This window comes from Mytilus trossulus, chromosome 6 (assembly GCF_036588685.1).
Source record: "Mytilus trossulus isolate FHL-02 chromosome 6, PNRI_Mtr1.1.1.hap1, whole genome shotgun sequence".
Lineage (NCBI taxonomy): Eukaryota > Metazoa > Mollusca > Bivalvia > Mytilida > Mytilidae > Mytilus > Mytilus trossulus.
Genome location: NC_086378.1, coordinates 25,771,459 through 25,794,245, shown reverse-complemented (window position 1 = coordinate 25,794,245; position 22,787 = coordinate 25,771,459). Strand labels below are relative to the sequence as shown.

Here is a 22,787-nt window from a genome sequence, read left to right as displayed (position 1 = left end):
GGCTGGTATAACACTACAGGTCCATACAATACAGAGGACTATATCAGGCTGGTATAACACTACAGGTCTATACGATACAGAGGACTATATCAGGCTGATATAACACCAGAGGTCCATACAATACAGAGGACTGTATCAGGCTGGTATAACACTACAGGTCTATACGATACAGAGGACTATATCAGGCTGGTATAACACTACAGGTCTATACGATACAGAGGACTATATCAGGCTGATATAACACCAGAGGTCCATACAATACAGAGAACTGTATCAGGCTGATATAACACCACAGACCCATTCCATACAGAAGACTATATCAGGCTGGTATAACACTACAGGTCTATACGATACAGAGGACTATATCAGGCTGATATAACACCAGAGGTCCATACAATACAGAGGACTGTATCAGGCTGATATAACACCACAGACCCATTCCATACAGAGGACTTTATCAGGCTGGTATAACACTACAGGTCCATACAATACAGAGGACTATATCAGGCTGGTATAACACTACAGGTCTATACGATACAGAGGACTATATCAGGCTGATATAACACCAGAGGTTCATACAATACAGAGGACTGTATCAGGCTGGTATAACACTACAGGTCCATACAATACAGAGGACTATATCAGGCTGGTATAACACTACAGGTCTATACGATACAGAGGACTATATCAGGCTGATATAACACCAGAGGTCCATACAATACAGAGGACTGTATCAGGCTGATATAACACCACAGACCCATTCCATACAGAGGACTATATCAGGCTGGTATAACACTACAGGTCTATACGATACAGAGGACTATATCAGGCTGATATAACACCAGAGGTCCATACAATACAGAGGACTGTATCAGGCTGATATAACACCACAGACCCATTCCATACAGAGGATTATATCAGGCTGGTATAACACTACAGGTCTATACGATACAGAGGACTATATCAGGCTGATATAACACCAGAGGTCCATACAATACAGAGGACTGTATCAGGCTGATATAACACCACAGACCCATTCCATACAGAGGACTATATCAGGCTGGTATAACACTACAGGTCCATACAATACAGAGGACTATATCAGGCTGGTATAACACTACAGGTCTATACGATACAGAGGACTATATCAGGCTGATATAACACCAGAGGTCCATACAATACAGAGGACTGTATCAGGCTGGTATAACACTACAGGTCCATACAATACAGAGGACTATATCAGGCTGGTATAACACTACAGGTCTATACGATACAGAGGACTATATCAGGCTGATATAACACTACAGACCCATTCCATACAGAGGACTGTATCAGGCTGATATAACACCAGAGGTCCATACAATACAGAGGACTGTATCAGGCTGATATAACACTACAGGTCCATACAATACAGAGGACTATATCAGGCTGGTATAACACTACAGGTCATTACGATACAGAGGACTATATCAGGCTGATATAACACCAGAGGTCCATACAATACAGAGGACTGTATCAGGCTGATATAACACCACAGACCCATTCCATACAGAGGACTATATCAGGCTGGTATAACACTACAGGTCTATACGATACAGAGGACTATATCAGGCTGATATAACACCAGAGGTCCATACAATACAGAGGACTGTATCAGGCTGATATAACACCACAGACCCATTCCATACAGAGGACTATATCAGGCTGGTATAACACTACAGGTCCATACAATACAGAGGACTATATCAGGCTGGTATAACACTACAGGTCTATACGATACAGAGGACTATATCAGGCTGATATAACACCAGAGGTCCATACAATACAGAGGACTGTATCAGGCTGGTATAACACAACAGGTCCATACAATACAGAGGACTATATCAGGCTGGTATAACACTACAGGTCTATACGATACAGAGGACTATATCAGGCTGATATAACACTACAGACCCATTCCATACAGAGGACTGTATCAGGCTGATATAACACCAGAGGTCCATACAATACAGAGGACTGTATCAGGCTGATATAACACTACAGGTCCATACAATACAGAGGACTATATCAGGCTGGTATAACACTACAGGTCATTACGATACAGAGGACTATATCAGGCTGATATAACACCAGAGGTCCATACAATACAGAGGACTGTATCAGGCTGGTATAACACTACAGGTCCATACGATACAGAGGACTATATCAGGCTGGTATAACACAAGAGGTCCATACAATACAGAGGACTATATCAGGCTGATATAACACTACAGGTCCATACAATACAGAGGACTATATCAGGCTGGTATAACACTACAGGTCCATACGATACAGAGGACTATATCAGGCTGGTATAACACCAGAGGTCCATACAATACAGAGGACTGTATCAGGCTGATATAACACTACAGGTCCATACAATACAGAGGACTATATCAGGCTGATATAACATTACAGACCCATTCCATACAAAGGACTATATCAGGCTGATTTAACACCACAGGTCCATACGATACAGAGGACTGTATCAGGCTGATATAACACTACAGGTCCATACAATACAGAGGACTATATCAGGCTGGTATAACATTACAGACCCATTCCATACAAAGGACTATATCAGGCTGATTTAACACAACAGGTCCATACGATACAGAGGACTGTATCAGGCTGGTATAACACCACAGACTCATACAAAATGATAGAGGACAGATGAGACTGAGATATTACAACAGACCCATACAATACAGAGCCCTAAATCAAACTGAAATAACACCACATACCAATAAATAGAAGCATTAGTAGTATACCAAAAGTCGTAATTGAATTAAGAGAAGACAAATCCATTTTACAAACTTAAACTAAACAAATTGAGGCGCAACAAAAAACATACCACATACAGAGAACTAGATCACACTAAGAGAACACCACCTACTTCTAACACATAGAGGACTGGATCACACTGAAATAATACCACAGACTTCTAACATACATTGGACTGGATCGGACTGAAATAATACCACAGACTTCTTACATACAGAGAACTGGATCAGACTGAAATAATACCATAGACTTCTAACATACAGAGGACTGGATCACACTGAAATAATACTACAGAATTATAACATACAGAAGACTGGATCACACTGAAATAATACTACAGACTTCTAACATACAGAGGACTAGATCAGACTGAAATAAAATCACAGACTTCTAACATACAAAGGACTGGATCAGACTGAAATAATACCACAGATTTTTATCATACAGAGGACTTGAACAGACTGAAATAATACTACAGACTTCTAACATACAGAGGACTGGATCAGACTGAAATAATACCACAGACTTCTAACATACAAAGGACTGGATCAGACTGAAATAATACCACAGATTTCTAACATACAGAGGACTGGAATAGACTGAAATAATATTACAGACTTCTAACATACAGAGGACGACTGGATCAGACTTAAATAATACCATAGACTTCTAACATACAGAAAACTGGATCACACTGAAACATATCACAGGCTTCTAACATACAGAGAACTGGATCACACTGAAATAATACCACAGACTTCTAACATACAGAGGACTGGATCACACTGAAATAATACCTCAGACTTCTAACATACAGAGGACTGGATCACACTGAAATAATACCACAGACTTCTAACATACAGAGGACTGGATCACACTGAAATAATACCACAGACTTCTAACATACAGAGGACTGGATCACACTGAAATAATACCACAGACTTCTAACATACAGAGGACTAGATCAGACTGAAATAATACCACAGACTTCTAACATACAGAGGACTGGATCACACTGAAATAATACCACAGACTTCTAACATACAGAGGACTGGATCAGACTGAAATAATACCAGACTTCTAACATACAAAGGACTGGATCAGACTGAAATAATACCACAGACTTCTAACATACAGAGGACTGGATCACACTGAAATAATACCACAGAAATCTAACATACAGAGGACTAGATCAGACTGAAATCATACCACAGACTTCTAACATACAGAAGATTGGATCAGACTGAAATTATACCACAGACTTCTAACATATAGAGGACTGGATCAGAATTGTGCTTACACTACTGACTACTTGTCAAATATCAGCATGCTCACTATCTTGAAGTGTGTTTTACATGTATGCTTCAAGAATAATGGTTCCTACATATTGCTCGACGTGCAATACAGCACAAAATTCAAAATAGCCTCATTTTGTCATTTTGACATTGATATGTAGAAATGAACCAAGCTTTACTTTCCATAGTTTTCCATTTTCAGGGGACAGTTAATGGCTTTTATCATTTACCTCCTCCTTTTATTTGCAAATATAGACTGCTAACAGAGACTTTATCATTTAGATGATAGCAGGTATTAAACATAGTTTTAGTTTTATTCAATAGAACTAAGGCTGTATTTTTAAACACATGTGTTTCCAGTGTTAGGAATATTTCAATCCTAGCACCTTCTTATATTGTCTTTTTTTTTCATTTTCAATTTTCAATTTTCTTTCAAATAAATTTGCTACGGTTCCTGAAATGAAGTACAATGTCGAAGAGTTAAACAATAGCGACGCTCAGTTTTTAAATCATTCTAACCAAGCAATCGGAAACAATTACTATATAATGGAGCTTTTGCCTATTTCAGATTACTGTTATAATTCAGAAGATAATATTTGACGTAAAACAGAACTACATAAGTGACAGATTATTACTCGTATTATAACACTGCCGTCAACTTGGATTGATTCATATGAAATAAATGCCAAGCAAATATTACTGATTCGGTGAGGATTCGCAAAACTTTTAATTGAAACCGTAATTTCCGCCATAGTTAATTTGAAACGACTAGCATATATGAGATTATTGAAAGGTTTTACAATGTGAGATAGTTAGAAATTAATTTAAACAGCTGAACATACGGCGCAATATGGAATCAATTTTGATTTATGGAAATGAAAAAAAGAAAAAAAGAATAAATATGGGTATTCATATCAAGTTTCCAGAAATACTCGTACTTACCGACTTTAAAGTTAATTCTGAACAATAATTGATTCCATTATGCAATGAAAAGTTCAGTTTGAAATATTGAGTACAATAAGAAGAATAAACTATAAAAGACCATTATAGTTATCTAAATATAGCAGCTTGGTGCATACAAACGTACATCATATGTATTTGGAATTACTTCAGTAAACTGATTGAGTAAAGAAAAAAGTTTAGAAGGAGCCAATTCATTGAAATTAAAAGTAAACTAGATTATGAAATTAAACGAAATAACTTCTAAATGAAATTACAATGGATTTTCAAATAATAATTAAATTTACTCATTAGAAAATTAGAAACCACAAAAGGATGGAAAAAACTCAAACTGATATCTGAGAAAACATGGTTTTATATCCTTGAATATCGAGTACTCTTCATCGGCGCTTTGTGTCGTTTTTCGTTTGTCTTTTTGATATTTGTTTTATTTCTTAGAGAAAATTGAGTTAATAAACTCATCATAGATACCAGGACTAAATATTGTATATATGCCCGACGCGCGTTTCGTCTAAAAAAGACTCTTCAGTGACGCTCGAATCTAAAAAAGGCCAAAGAAAGTACGGAGCATTTCTAAACTGATTTTTTTTATCATGTTCTGACATTCTTTTGTTATAAATGTGCATCACCATCCCGAGTTCTCCTGTTACGCAGTATTCTGCGGCTGAGTTTTCTCTAATAAACCATGAGCTATGAACTAGAAATAAGGCAAGTTAAGTGTTCACAAACATGTTGAACCGGCCAGGCATCAGAAGTTTTGGTTGGTTGGTGTTGGAAACAGTTGCTTTTGTTTGATATTATAAACTTGAATCTGGTATTAGTTTTACTCATTGATGAAGGCCGCACTGTACATGTGATATACAGTTGTGTGTCGTCTTCTCCTTTTGTTTCATCATGTGGTTGTTATACAATATTACTTTTTTTTAATTTGTTAATTTCATTTCAAATATCCATTGCACACAAAATCTAATTAGAAAGCAAGAATTTTATTTGGTTTGGTCTATAAAATTTTGAAATTATCTTGATATTGATCATGTTTATCTTTGGAATTACCTTTTTTTCTATGTAGACTTGTAATAAGCGTTTGGTGCACATTTGATTTATTGACAATAGCCTAATTTCACTTGAAACCTATCTGACACATATGAGTAAGAAACTACAAAAGACAATAAGTTGAAGGTAAATCCTGTAAAGCGGTTCGTACATTGTACGTACCATAAAGTTTCATTTAGGAAAGACAATTTGCAATGGATATTAAGTAAAACCTAAACTTAAAACCGCATCATTTAATTCAGTTATGAATAGCGTTCATCTCATCACTGACTTATCAACGAATATTTACTTGCAGTGAGCAACACGAAGTGTTTCATTACGGAAACTGAACTGCATTTCCAGAAGAAGAAAAAAAGATTGAGAGGGCTAGTTTTGCTTAATAATTTTAAAATATCTAAATATTATTTCAAAATTAACACAATCGTTGTAAGCATGCATGCAAATTTGGAGAAATTTCCAGCTTTTTTTGTGAAGTACATTAATCCTTACAAGATAACCATTTTCGCCTCAGTCTGTATCTGTTTATCTCTTAGATTAATTTTCAACGAAAAATATAGATAGAGTTGTGAGGATATACGGACACTGTCCATTGTACTTTCTGAATGATGAAAATCAAGAAAGTTCTATCAGTTGGCATTCTTATCAGAACAAATAAATCACCTAATTGTACCAAAAAAGACGCAGATGTTTGATACATTGGCCATTACTTTCTTTGGAATTTAATTTTGAACAATCATATGCTACTCTGTCAGTTCGACATTTATTTGTTGACAATCTGTAACTAAGTTTAACCTAACGTTAATTCAAACTATTCCACAAAAGCTGATATATATTGTAAGCAGAATATGTTACATGGAAAAAAGTATTCATCTGATGTAAGTTTATATTGATTTATCTCCGTAATCAATCATTCCGTGGCGTATCAAATATTATAACTGTCAATCAAGACCAAGATCTTGATCTGAGTCCAAAGAAAGCTTGAACTAAGACTGCTCCTTTCAGAAAGATCGATATAAAGTGTGAAATGTTTCTTTTATAAAGACCTTGCAACTGCAAATATTAGAAGAAAAATCAGACTATTGATGTCAGTTATCTTATGATTTATCAAAATGAATGAGAGCTTCTTAGTATGTAAACAATATGGTCAAGAGAAAACCACTTCTTACTAATCCTAAACAATCAAATGTTGTCCACAGAAAACTGTTTTACTACAATCACTTATTGATAACAATGCACTTAATGTTGTTTATATTCATTGGATTTACAGTACTATTAGAGTTTTCTGCTATTGCATTGCGATTGTGGTTATGATCTCGTAGACATAAAAAGAAATGTGGTTTCCATAACATTTAGTTTAAATGTTTTAAGCGTTGAATCTGTGTCAATTTCATAAAAAAAAATCTAAAAATTAAAAATTCTTCAAGTATTACCATTTCAGCACTTAAAACAAAGGTTGCCTTAATGTCTAATGTTTCGTATTATAGGCCATAGCGCGAATTTAGTAGCTAATGGGAAACTATTTAATTTTACAGCTGGCCATGATCGAATTCATTTAGTAAACCTGTACATTTTGTAGATAAATGAAGAATAAAGCGTCTTCCGGATTTTCTTTCACCAGGAACGCTCAAACCCCAAAATCATCAAAACCGGCAAGGATGAGAATGTCAAGAGCATTATAATTTTTTGTCAATGCAATAAATATTAAATATACTTTGGGTATATTTTTAAGGTCAATGATGACTACTTTTGACTAGTAAAGGTCATAATGGACTATGTTGTTTCTTTGGCAACGGTTTGTTTACCCTTGGTTGTTGTCATTCCGACTATATTATCCTTTTCTTGACCGATCAAGAACAATGAAATAGAGAAAGGAGCCACATTTAGCCAAATGTTAAATTCTTCCGCTAAATGAAGGAAGGGTACAGTTGCAAAAGATAATTACATGGCACTGCACATTGGGGTATGATACACGGTGCGCGATTAGGAGTTAAGGATACAGGGTATGCGATTCGGAGTATATAAAATAGTTTAATGTAGCATAAATACAATTTCAGGTTACATGATGTGATCGGCAAACATTGTAATTTACTGTTTGAATACCTGTTCACAGATCAGATATGTTTTCTCATTACTTCCAAATTAATTAAAAGAGAACAGAAAAGTTCTAATAAATTTTATGAAAAATATTTTCTCCTATCGACCTACAACGGTTTACTTAGTAGCCCTTAGAGAAATGTGTTATATTTGAATGGAATGCACCGACGAGTTATTTCTTATACTTATTAATCGCTTATTTCTATGACATTCCGTCGATTTCTTCGGTATAGATTTCAATGAATACACCAGAAATCAATCACCAATTTCAATGGCCAAAACACAATTTTATTAAATGTTTATCTTAACCTTTTACATCGATACACCAGTGAAAAAAGTAGAACTAAATAATGAAGATGGCGTTTGATATATGCGATGGTTATGAATATGAGTTGACATTTTGAATAAATAAGAAATAACGAAAGTCAATCAGTCGGAAAATCTGGAATCGCTTTACAAACTCGCAGTATATATTTTCAAATACTGTTGAAATTGGACGTTTAACAAATTACTGATTGAATGTTAGGTACCTATGTGCAGTGGCTACTATTTCATGCATATTTATGACACCAATACTCAGTAGTCATTCTCTGTGTGTCTCAATAGATAAAACAAAATAAGCGCCTTAAACACGGAGTTTGTGTTATAATTCACCGTTTATCTCTTAGCAAGTACAGTACAGTGATATTGTTTGCCTTAAATTAGTGGAGAATAAAGGCTTCCCCCCCCTGGAGAAGAATCCCAATTTGAAAAAAATTTGCTTAAAATTATTCCCAAAAGGACAATTTTTTCCCTAAACAGTGCTGTATCAGTAGAACTTGTGCGGCAATCAGAAAAACACTCATTTAAACATTTTTCATGCCTAAAATGACTATATTTTTAGATTTGAGGGTCTATTCATGTATCATCACTGACAAAATGAGAGCTTATTTTAAAGCAGGGTTTGACTCTTGAAAATGGCTCTGTAAATTGAAGTTTCAGTCAAAGTCATGGTTAATTTAAAATTTCCCAATTTGATGAAAATGACGCATAATATCCCAATAAAAATGGGTTGAGGTAGTTTTGAATAAAGCCAACAATATCACTGAGTAGAAAATAAATTGCATGCTATAAAATGGAGAGCGGTCAGAGATTAAAGATTATATACCTTCAGAAACAAATAACTGAATACTAAATGTTGTGCCGGACTGTTGTTTGAGTTTATATATCTAATTACAGTAAAGAAAAACTTATGATTTCAACAAAATGCTTAATATTTAGTTTTATTGCCAGGTCAAAATAATTGGGTATTTACAGACATATTTTGTCTGCATAAGAGTTCTCACTCGAATGGTCACGCAAAACATCTAAATATGTTAGTCCTCATGACTTTGACTTATACCATTCATTACAAAGCTTACATACAACAAATGAATTGAGATTGTTCAGACTATTTTGCTAAATCTACAAAATCATTTGTAAATTCTTTCCACTGTAAATAATTCACCAAGATATAAAATAAAGATTCAAATGTGCAATGAGGCATTTTCTATCATTACGTGGAAAAAATAATGTTTTCTCCCATTAAAAACCGGAATGATGGCTTAATCTCTGCGTGAACAGCCATTAAACCAGGAAGAAGATTACAATCTTAAACTTTTGTAAACTAAATGTCAGGCAGTCAGGCAAAGTTGCTGTTTGATCTCTTTTACTATTTCTTTCATACATCTTAGGGCTATGGCTCCCCATACAACGGTCTTATTTAGTCGACAGAAATGTTTGGCTCTGAATATTTCTGATTTGAGCTGACGGTTATACATGTATTAGTCGTCATATGTGGACTAACATGCAATAAAAAAACTTAATGTTTTAAACAAAAAAAAATCTACTGGCAGGCAGATATGGTCTTATAAATTTGTCGAAACATTTGAGAATCTTTTATTTTCAGTGCTCCTAAAGTTTGTTATTGATTTGTTCATCCAAGCGTTTTGATGCGAGCGCCACTGATGAGTTTTATGTGGCGCGTGTCATCTGTATTTAACCAAAAGCATAATAGTTTCATCCTTTTTTTTCTTTTGACTAAAGAAACATGCATGTCATAATTTTAAGCAAAAACTATTTTCCTCACAACGTGCCATTATATGATTTCTTAAAAAAAGGTAGCGATTTTTTGTTTTAAAAAGAAATTAACATATTGCCGGAATATATTTCTAAGAAATATTTGAAAAAATATCTACCTGAAGCGTCTTAGATCCATACAAACATTGTCACATTATAAATACTTTTTGACATGTGGTTTAGTGAAGAGAAAATCACAAAGTGCACATACTTTTCTGACATATCGTATATCAATTCTCTAAATTATCTTTGCATGACATCTCCATATAACCACTTGTATAACTGAGAAATAAATTAAAGAAATCATATTTTGCCGACGACGTTAGTCAAGAAAAAGCAATAGGAAAAGATGATATATGTTTTTTTTTTTTTATCTATTGTTACCTGAGGTATCAATCTGTTCAATGATTTGTCTCTTAACCAATGAATTGTAAATTATTTTATAACTGATTACATTTAAATGATAGTGAGTCTTCCATCAGCAACGGTTGTATATTGTACCATTATTAATGTCTCTTTGATCTGTTTGTGTATAAATCAACGACTTTCTAGTATTTTGAACTTATTATATCATAGAATTATTCAATTTGTTACTTTTTGGTATATTCAATATAAGATATATACCTTGATAATAATCAGATACAGGAGGGTCTAGATGATGGGGGATCCATTATTTCTTTATCCTTTAAATTTTAGACCATTTTTCTCTAGACTGTACTTATTAAGCCGATTTTTATGTTTCAGTAATATAGACTTTAATCCTAATTGTTTTGTTTTGCCAATAGACTAAGTTCTCCCATTAGCAAGAGAGTTAAATTTTTAAAACTTTAATATTCATAGTTCTCTACGCTTAATCTTTTTTAACCACGTATTTTGCACTTTTTACGTCTTTTTCTCTATTCTGTAAATTCTGTAAACCAAGTCTAGGCCATCATATAAGATTTTGATAATTTGATTTCTTGTCATGGTTTTTGAAACTTATATGTTAAAAAAACAAATGACTTTTACTTTGAAAATGTTCACGTTTGTCCCATTTATATTTAATTTAAACCAAGAAAATTCCTATTTTATCTGTTAACCTTGATGCAAATCAAGACCTAACAAAAATAACGAAAGCCATATAGTAATTTTATATTTAAATAAAAAAATAGAATGTGGCAAAAATTAGTTTTAATGAAATTTGATATTAGAGTTGTAAATCGAAACCCCCAAGTACAGATTAATATTGGTTTCGTCTACATGATAAAGAACATTTCAGTTAACTTAATTTAAGTGTCCTATAGTTACCTTCTTTGACTTATTGTGACCTTGTTCGACAAATGGTGACCTTGAAAGACTTATGGTGAACTTTTAGGACTTTTGGGCCCTGTTGGACTTATGGTGACCTTTTGAAACTGATACGAACTTTATGGACTAATGGTGACCTTGTTGGATAACGGCATAAAAGAAGACACATTTTTTTACTACTTTACAGTAAACAAAAACCGTTTTCGATTTGAGTGACATCTTAGAGACCAAATGATTTAATAAGAAATTATGATCAATAATCACATTTAGGTTTCATTTATTTTAATTCTAAATCGTTTATGAGATTATGTTTCCAACCGTGCGAGACCCTAGTAGTAGTTGTATGAGATTTGCCCCTAGCTATGATCAGCAATTACTTTCAGAGGAATCAATTTAGAATATGAATGTGTATGGCAAATTAGCAAGGCTTATCCAGTTGCTTTTTAAATATCTACAGGTGCACTTGTACAATTTTCGAAAAAATCCCAATATGTGTGGAATTCAAAATTTACATACCACTTGGGATATTATATTACCCACATAAAGTTTGTCTCAAACTTGTTAAACAGATGGATTTGGTATTGCCCAAAGAACTGAAATGATATTCACACAAAAATCCATTTGTTCTATATCTTAGCTCTCTGAATCGATGACGCTGTAACGTCCAGGAAACAATAAGTTTCAGGGATAGAGGAAAAATCAACAATTTCAAAGAAATAATTTTGACTTCAAACAACTTCCGCTTTTTAATGAAAATATGTAAATGTATCATCTTTCTTTCTCGTAAAACATTTTTTGACTAATACATTATTGGAAAGACCTACTAAAATTTAAGTAAATTATTATCCAATTAATGTCCTAACATAATGATTTAACCAGTTGTCTACCCTGACGAAATACTGTACATAACACGAATGATTATATGGTTAGATAATTATCTGCGGGTTTTTGGCTTTCATTAACCAATAAACCTTCTGGTAAATAGAATAGTTAACCGTAATTCTATAATTTGGTCATAGTCTATATACAGACCGGCATAATTACTGATTAGATGCTTGATTTAAGGCAGGCTATATAGCAACTACATAGTACTGACCATTCATTAAAAGTGATTCAATTGTTCTATTCAATTGTTCCAGAGAATGCCTTGACATTTGTCATTGGTCAAAGTATAGCAACAGAGATGAAACAATGAATTGACTATGACATCGTTGGTCATTATCATGTCTCTTACAATCGCCTTTATAAATGTCAGTGGTACAGATTGCTAATGAGATCTGAATACACACTTCTCTATCATATTCGCCCGATCAAAACTATCAAGGTTGTAGTGTAGTGGTTAGTGCATCGGAATACTAACACAACTGTTCCTTTTTCGATTCTCGTTCCGGGATAAAAGTTTCAGGGACTAAATTTTCGGCTCTCCCTTGACACCATTTGCGAGTATAGTCTTGAGGAACAATAATAGTCCGTAGGAAGGGGACGATAAATGGCTTACCCGTTTTAAGAGAGAGTCATATCTCTTGCACGTCAAAGACACTCTTGTAGATTTCGAAAAAGATAAGTATAATGCCGCTACACGGCAGCACTCGCACCTGCAAAGTGGAAATGGATTAATATACATTTGTAAGTTGCAAAACTTGTTTCCCAATCCACTATGAATAAATATGTTTAAATTAAGGTTGAGAAAGTTTACCTACAGGGTTTTTAACTGTTACTCGTTAAATGTTGAGAGGTAACTGATAGGCGATTGAGTTAATTGCCCGCTGAAAGCTATCTGTTGGCCCTCCTTTCCCCCAAGTATGACCTACTACAATGTAAGTAAGATATATCACCGGGATTGAACTTATATGAGCAACATGACGGGTTTCACATATGGATCCGGATCTCTGCTTACCCTCATGAAACACTTGAGATCGCTAACGTTTTATATGGGGTTCGTGTTGCTGAGTCTTTAGTTTTCGATGTTGTCATTTGTAAACTGGTGTCTGTTTTTAGGTCCTTTTGTTTTCATGGTTTTTTCCATGGCTTTGTCAGTTTATTTTATATTTAAGGGTTTGAATGTCCCTCTGATATTTTTTGTCTCTCTTTTTCTTGCTTACAGTTTACGGTTTACCAACGTGTCATCAACCCTTATAAGTTAATCGCTGAAACTTCTTTTCTCAATATTTATCATTTTAAATGTGTTTAGAATAAGCTTCGTTATTTGAATTGAATTATAAATTACTCAGTAGCTGTTTTTATTAATTTCCAATTTGCCTTCATGAAAGTAATGATTCTCACGTTTGCAAATATTAAATATCTGGATTGGTGTAATACAATTTCTATTCATAGATCCGAACCACTTACGGTATACCTAAGTTTAATAGTGCTTGGCAACTGGCAATATTAGCCATTTTTATCTATTTTAATTCAGTGATTGACTGATTGTTGTTTATTTCGTGCTGATTAGGGCAGAAATGCATGTTAACAACAGGCTTCTGCAAATTCCTAAAAGTTTACATATATTCTCTTATGTACGGAAGCGTATTAGCGCCACACATTTTTTTTATATTTTTTCTTCCTATGTTTGCGTTAAACGCAAACCTTTGCGTTACAACGCAAACCTTTGCGTTACAACGCAAACCTTTTGCGATATAACGCAAAACTTTGCGTTATAACGCAAACCTTCGCGTTACAACGCAAACCTTTTACGTTATAACGCAAACCTTTGCGATATAACGCAAACCTTTGCGTTATAACGCAAACATAGGAATAAAAAAAAAATGTGTGGCGCTAATACGCTTCCGTAGTAATGTACAGAGTGGCCCTCTGTATATAAAAAGTTGAGTTCGATGAAATTAATCGTAGCAAAAAAAAACACTTCTCTACAACGTTTACACGCAGGTATTTGTCCTATAAAAAAAGAATATGTCATTGATTGTTTATTAAAAGAGGTTCAGTTCTCTAGACGCATGTTTGGATTAGTACTAGATTCATCTTTCATGTACAAAACAATATGTGTAATTCTAGCTTTTCTAGTTAGAAATAGGAAATTAAAAACGGTTAAAGGCAATACAAGACAAATATTATTGTAGAGTCATTTTATACGAATATCCATGATAAGCTATCATATACAAGTTTTTTATTATTCATTAACCTCTTAACTTCTAGAATCACATTTTGTATTTTTATTTCAGAACCAAAGTAAAACTGAATGAAAGCTTGAAGTGAAAACAAATTATCTTTTTGTCAGCTTACCGAGAAACAGCTGTAAATAAGTAGACATCAATTTATTTTCAGTCATGATTTTTCATTCAATTTAAGAAAATTATTTTTTTATGAATTTGTCAAAATACAATACATGTCAAAAAATAAAGAATAGTATCGAAATTTCCCATTAAATGCACCACAAATACAATTATATTCCACTGATAACTTCTAGCTCAGACAAAAGAAGTATCTATTATTTTATTGTGCTTTTTCCCCAGCGTGAAATTCATATAGTGCCAATTATTTAGACAAGAAAAGTACAATGTACATGTATGTATACATACAGACAGTGAGAATAGAAACGGGGTATGTGTCAAAAAGACAATGACCCGACAAAAAAATTTAAAAAAACAGTCGAAGGCCACCAATAAAGATGTTTCAAAAACTATAAAATTTGTTTTTTGTTATATTGATTTGAACAAGTATTTGAGATCTGTTATGTGATTTTGTTAATCATTGTTTGCATACAGGAGGATGCATAGGATAATAAATTCAAGTGTTCATGTTAAGTTGTGTTTTTTTAATCCTATTCGAAGCACGTTTCGTTAACAAATAAAGACATATAGACAATAGTATAATATCTGTCTCCAGAATTATCGAAGGGGAACCTTGCAAGTTTAAACATATTTATTTAGAGTGGATTGGGAAACAAGTTTTGCAACTTATATTAATCCCTCTCCACGTTGCGGGTGCGAGTGCTGCCTTGTAGCGGCATTAGCCTACTCTTTTTTGAAATATACAAGGGTGTCTTTAACGTGCAAGAGATATGACTCTCTCTTAACACGGGTCAGCTATTTATCGTCCCCTTCCGACGGACTATAATCGTTTCCTCAAGACCATACTCGCAAATGGTGTCAAGGGAGAGCCGAAAATTGAGTTCCTGAAATTTTCATCCCAAACGGGAATCGAACCAGGAACCTTTGTGTTAGTAGTCCGATGCACTAACCACTAACCTTGCAAGTCAACGTTATGAGTGATACTATGTTAAAAATCTATGCATTTATCCTATACGTATCTGCATAAGAGACACCCTCCTTTTTTGCATCCTCCCCCATAAATCAACCTCTTGACAATCCAATGCAGAAGCAGACAATGAGTTTGCGGAACCATCTCTTCTGGACATTGTAATGAATACTAAGATTTGACGGTCGACTATCTGAACACTAATTGGCAGACAATAGATCTGATGGTCATCCCTTCGGACAATATAAAACAGGCAAAGTGCATGACGGACGGCATTTATCAACTCTTGGTAAAATCAGTAAACAGGTTTTAAGACATCGGACAAAGTAAGACAGGCAAAATGTCAGACGGCAATCTCTACGGAAAGTCGGTCATGTGATCCGATTGTAATATCTCCGGATATTGCAAGTGACATGTGCGACGTTATTTCTCTGCGCTGTTCGAAGCAGCAAATGGATTTGACGGTAAATCCCCCGGACCTTGCAGAGTAGACGTCTTACAGACATCTCTTGTGACATTGCAAGGTCGACAAAATGTCTGACCGCAATTTTTCCATAGTGTAAAATAATCGAAACGTCTAACGCTCACCTCATGGGTAATAGGAAGACAGATGTCTTAAAGACATCTCATCGGTCATTGTAAGCTTGACAATATCTCAGACCGCAATCTTTCCAAAATGTGTAAAACAGTCAAAAGTTTAGGGTTTGACAATCTTGTCCCTGAATATTACAACATAAAAACATTAAGGCAGCAAATATATTTTACGGTCTCTCCTTACAGTTGAAGGTAAGCATTAGGTATAATGATATATTAATACTTCAGAACCGTATCCATATTGATTCATATAGCATTACACACTTTTTTCATCGGGTTTTTTTTTTTTTTTTTTTGTTTAGTTTTTGTGGGTGTGGGTGGTTTTTTTTTATACTATAGATGGGGTTGGAATGACATTTTGAATAGTTTATGTGAGTAATCTCTCACTGTTATTTTGGACACATTTTGATCACATGATAGTTAATTCAATAATGAAAGGGAAATCTTGTTCCCTGATATGACATCTGTACATTCTATGTCTCCAATATACAATCTGACGAATGTAATGATTTTGTCTATGTGTTACTAACATCATTTACCCGCAGCTTAGTACTTATGAATACTTTTACTCGATAGATCTGACAAACAACTTTTACATATCGCTATTGTAGTAATTACTTTATTCCTGTGAAGATCGAAGACATTCTTGAATCACCATTTTATATCTAAATGTACTTATGCATTCTCAACATGAAATAACCGGCTAACGACATTGAAATGTCTCAAGTTTTAAATTAACCCGAATAATCCAGTCGTTATATTACGATCACTTCGATCACTCCTCTGGAGGACAATGACCGATAGAGGGCGCTGAATTATTCGAGTTAGTTTTAAATGAATATCAAACAATCAACACTTTCAAAATGTAAAAACAACAAAACAACAGAATAATGAGATAAACCATTATACATGACAAGCCCTTCTCGATTTCGTAGAGACCTAACAAAATTAATAATCTGCATAGACTGTGTCTTCTTTTCAATTGCTAAGATTTTAACTAATAGGTCTTTGAGACTTTGTCATATGGTACCTATATCTATATCTACACTACTGTACAACTAAAACATATTTTATTATACTTGACGAGAGGGCTATGCGTTTCCGTATACTATAAAAAAAAAAAAAAAAAAAAAAAAAAGAAGATGTGGTATTATTGCCAATGAGACAACTCTCCACAAGAGACAAAAATTACACGGAAATTAACACTAAAGGTCACCGTACTGCCTTCATGTATATATTTTTTAAATAACAGTTATAATTTTATTTTAATATTTTGCTTCAGTTTTTTTTCTTTTTCTTTTTTCTTTAAGTTGCTTGGATACTTCTATTCAACAAAGTTGATATTTCAAAGACAGCCACCCAGTGTTTTCTTATTTAAACACATGTTACATGTTCGAAAGATGTTTTGAAAAAACTCAATATACGAGTAAGGAGTATGGAATAATTTCTAATAAGGCGCACCTTTTCTTTCATAAAACATAGTACAGGTTCTTGTATTTAAAACTAATTTAACTTAACCTTTTATTCAATGTTATAAACAAATGCATTTAATTTCACACGTTGACTGTGAAGCTAGTTGTGATAAATATAAATGGATACTTACTTTTATATACGTTCCTTCGACAATTAATCCTAACCAATTATTAATCAAAGTGAACACACGACGTCTGGAATAAAACAAAACAGATATAAAACTTTTATGCCAGATTTCCAATTAGTAGTGAATATGTTTTTGTAAGGAATTTGTTTATAAGAACGATTAACGGTTTTATCCAATGGAAAATTGACAGTCCTGAATCAATATAGAGAATGTAAGATTAGTATTGCTATCTGATCAGATCCCCACTATAGACTGGCACAGAATTAGTAACTGTTATTCTACGCAAAATACTCGATTATTATTCTACGCAAAATACTCGATTATTTTGTTCGAGAAAATTAACAACGACAATAAGTTACAGTATTTTTACAATCATACATATAAAACAAAATATTTAAGAAAGATAAAAGATATTTAAAACATGCATTTTTAACTTTAAATGTAAAAAATATGTAAATATTTTCACGAAAGCAACCCAATAATTTACTTTTATATAACTTTTACATTCATTTAGTTGATAGCATTGACCGAGGAACAAGCGTGTAAAACATATGACAAACATCTAAACAGTGCTAGTCTAGTGAAGTGATAAACTATGAAATGAAAGACGAGATATGTGAAGACAAATACATAGAGAGTACGATTACTCACCAAGAAACTGAACACTTGACAACAGCGCATTACGAAAAAGATTGGGAATGAATATTTCCGCTTTCTTGAATGTCTTTTGATAATTTTAATTTAAAAAAACTGAGAAAACAATTGTAAACAATTGTAAGTTTTGAAAAAGATTAAAAAAGGATGTCCTCCCTGCGTTAAAAGCTGTGATTCTGACAATTATTTGTAACTTCCTTGTTATAATATGAAATAACGAGATGTGGTATGATTTTTACAAACAATACAACTATTCATCACAGTTAAAATGTAACGGATTTAGGCTTTTAAGTGACTTGAATAGGATTTCTTCTTAGAACTTCCTCCTTTTTATATTATGTATTTGCATTACATTGTTGTCTCAAGATTAGTTGTCCCTATGCGATATTTATTGTTACGGACCCCATGAGGTGTCATGTGAACCTGTTGTTGTTGTTTTTTGCCGGAGAATAACCTTGCACAAACTAGTTTGATCGTGCGCACGACTTTTAAATTGGTGCACACGCCTTCCAAACTTTCAGAGATATTTAATTTGCACAAGGTTTTTTGTTTTTGTTTAAGGTGTCAGACCACCAATTAAAAATCCCTATATGTTCAACCAAATTTTGCAATTTTCACAGCTTTCTAAATATTTTACCTTAAGTTTAACTTCATAGATCCTGAATTGGAGATGTATCAGCATTATACATGCCAATTTTCACCATACCTTTAAAGCCTTCTAACAAAATAACTGAGCCTCAAACAGAGTTACTCCAAAAAAAAAAACTGGTTTTCTGGAAATCTAAAATTAGTATACTATGGAGCGCATTAATCCTCAATTTGTAATGCAAACTCATAGACAAGTAAAGTTTGGCTCAAAAAATTATCTCGATATATATGTCTCTTTCACCAAAAGTTTCATTTCTGCATATTTGTTGGTTAGTTTAAGAAAAGCACTATTTTGTGTCAGAGTAGGGCTACTTTTACAAACGTTCCAAATTGGAGGGAGTAATTTGTGGTCTGATACCTAAAGTTATCAGTTACGGAATTCATTGGCGCAAAATAGCAGGTATACATATTCATCAAATCAAAGTAAATCTTTCATATTTCAGCCCATAGTTTATGTTGCGCCTAAATGTTACTGAACCACATATGGTATAAACATTGCTATTGGAGCATATTAAAGGAAGATCTAGAACGGAACAAAAATATTGTGCTAAGGGAGAGGACATCGCTTATGTTGTTTTAAATTTGTGTTCCACCCCTTTTTCTACTTTTACAAATAAAATATCATGTTTAAATAATATGACTGGTGACTTAATAGGTAACGTTTTAACTGCATCCTTTTAAACTGCTATTTTGTTTTTACTTTAAGCGACATTAAATAACTTTCAATTGGTCATTTTAAGATAAAATTTCCCATCGTATATTAGCGCAAATGATAGTAGTAGGTAATTTGAAAACATATGGTGCAAACAAAATATTGCCGCATACATGTATGAGTAGTCATGCAAACGTAATATTGTCTCATATTAATTGTGTCTCAAAGAGGACGTATTTTTGGCGCAAACAGATTAATTGATTTCTCCTGCTTATAATGTAAGCATTTGCTCGAAGATTTGCCTCAAAGATCAACAAAAACCAACTTATTTTTTATTTTAAGTTTTCTGTTAGGCCTACATTTATTTAAGGAGTCTGGGTTGCCAGTTGTTCTAAGTAGTCGAACTTCTGCATCAGTTGTCTGTCAACACAGACATTGTGAGTTCTACTCTATCTTAACTGAGTAGGGTTGTCAGTTTTCCTACCGAGTTTCGTTGGTTCTTAGTTACAATTCCTCCACCAATAAAACCTGACAACTATGAACTAGCATCAACGTGCTGAAAGTGGCATTGAATGTCATTCAATCAATCCTAGTATTTATTTTGTACAGAGTGTTTTTAAAAACTTTTCCTTTTTATTCATATATTTTTTATCTAAAATTTCACATTATTGGATGCTAAAGCGTCCAGTTGTAAAAATTTAGATACAGCCTTTCAATGTTTTATGAAATCTTTACCATCAGTGATTACTAGAACTCCATCTACACTCAGAGAACAATAATGTATAGTAACTGCAATTTATTGTCCGTTTTATTGAGGAAATGTCAATCTTCATTAGACAAATGTTGGTTTTATTATTATTTTCCTTATGTCCGCATTTTTCTAAGAATTTAGTAATATCTACTTCAAACTTATGTAGTCAATTTAACGGCATAATGTAGCAAATCTTATCAAATGGCAGTAACTTTACAGCGAGTTGTATTAAGTAGCACAAAGATGACTTTATGTTGTGATCTCTATACATTTTCTCCGTACTATTTTAGTAGAATGTAATATCCTAATGTATCGGAATGGCCGCAAAGAGACATATTTTCAGAGAGGTTTAACAATCAGTCAGTAACGACCATTATAGGTCTTAATAACAAAAATAAATGCACTTGAAGGCATTTAAAAATCAATGGACACATCCTCTGGCAACTTGAGAAGAAGAACAAAAGTATTAATAAGGGGAACATTGATTGACAATTCTTTTAATTTGTAAAACAATAGCGGAATAACAAATAGAATTACTTTGTATACAATAGAACTACAAGGTATTTATGTTTGATACAAAGAAATATTATTATAAGCATATGAAACAAAATACTCCTGAAATACAGGAAAATGGTTATAGAAACAAAAAAAATTTAAGACGAACCGTAATTGAAACTTTAAATAATCTTTTTTCAACACGAATCGTACTACTTTGCCCCATTTACTCAGAGGTTCTTCTACCAATTATACCAAATAAAGAGGCCTAGTCCCTTACAAGTTGTTCATTCTGTTCTCGTTGTTATTTATTTACTATTTTTGCGATAAGGTTTAAAACGTATCTCCTTCAAATAAGAGGCCAACGATAGCAAACTGGCATTCAAACATATAAGTCAAAAATAAACTGGCACCACCATGGTAAAAACAGAAGAAGAAAAACAGCAGTAACCAGAACACAACATAGAAAACTTAATACGGAGCAATACGAACCCAACCACAAACCAAGGTTGATCTCTAGAAAGGTAAGCAGATCTTGTTCCACATGCGACACCTGTCGTGTTTCTCATATACATGTAAGTACGAACCCTGTGATATATCTAGTACGGTATAGGTTACGTTAGGGGAAAGGAAAACGGCATTGGTGTTAAGACGGTATGAACATATCAGTCGTAATTTCTGAAACAGATAATCCATAATGGTTAAGCATGTCATGTCGTGATGGCGTCCGAACGTCACGTGTTTGCGTATTCTTGTATTTAGATATAAGAAGATGTGGTATAAGTGTCAATGAGACAGCTCTCTATAAAAGTCACAGTTTGTAATATGAGTAAAACATTACATGTTAAAGTATGGCCATCATGCGTTTTATCATGTGTTGGTATATGATGACAGACTTACTGTATTCGTTGAGAATAGATATTAAAATAGAATTAAGTTGGGTTACATGAAATATAACAAACATAAGCTCTGTAGTTTGATTTGTTTATTTTCTATTTATTTATTTTTTAGATAAAAAGAATTTGACTATCTTTTGTTTATTTTTACACAAACCAAGTGATATCAGATGTATCGAGTTAAGACCCAATGAATTTAGTATTTTCTGTTCTCATCTTTTTTTTATTATTATTATTTAGTATAAGTACAATCAGATGTTTCTATTATTCTGAAACTGGTACTAACAACATTATACTGCTGATCTGATCAATGTATCGGCTTGTCCTTGTAAATTAATGAAACCTTATTGGATTGGTGGTGAACGAAATCGCATTACTTTTCTTTCGGACACTACTTCAACCTTCTTGACCACTTACTTCTCACAGAAATATAAAATTAATTTAACGTATTCTTACAAAAAAATGAACAAGTAGGCCCTTGAGCTAGCTAGAAAGACTTCCTCCTTCAAAATTGTCGATAAAGATATCAATAATCAAGGGAGATAATAAACTGGACATTATCTCAGATGTACATAATCATTGATTCAAAATGTGATAAGGAGAAGACCACTAAGGCACGCTCTCGTCACTTCCTTTCAGTGTGGAAATTTGCAATTTATAGAATTTACAGCTC

At 33.5% G+C, this 22,787-nt stretch overlaps 1 protein-coding gene across 1 annotated transcript in view; it reads right to left on the bottom strand.

Annotated features, from left to right (window-relative positions):
• The window catches only part of LOC134720994 (D(2) dopamine receptor-like), a 168,448-nt gene extending 149,673 nt beyond the window's left edge, over positions 1–18,775 (bottom strand). The window contains exons 1-2 of the mRNA XM_063583630.1: positions 18,670–18,775; positions 18,022–18,085 (exon numbers count right to left, since the gene is read on the bottom strand). The gene's annotated coding sequence lies outside the window, so the exon portion shown is untranslated. The remainder of the gene's footprint in view (positions 1–18,021; positions 18,086–18,669) is intronic.
• Positions 18,776–22,787: the final 4,012 nt, after the last annotated feature.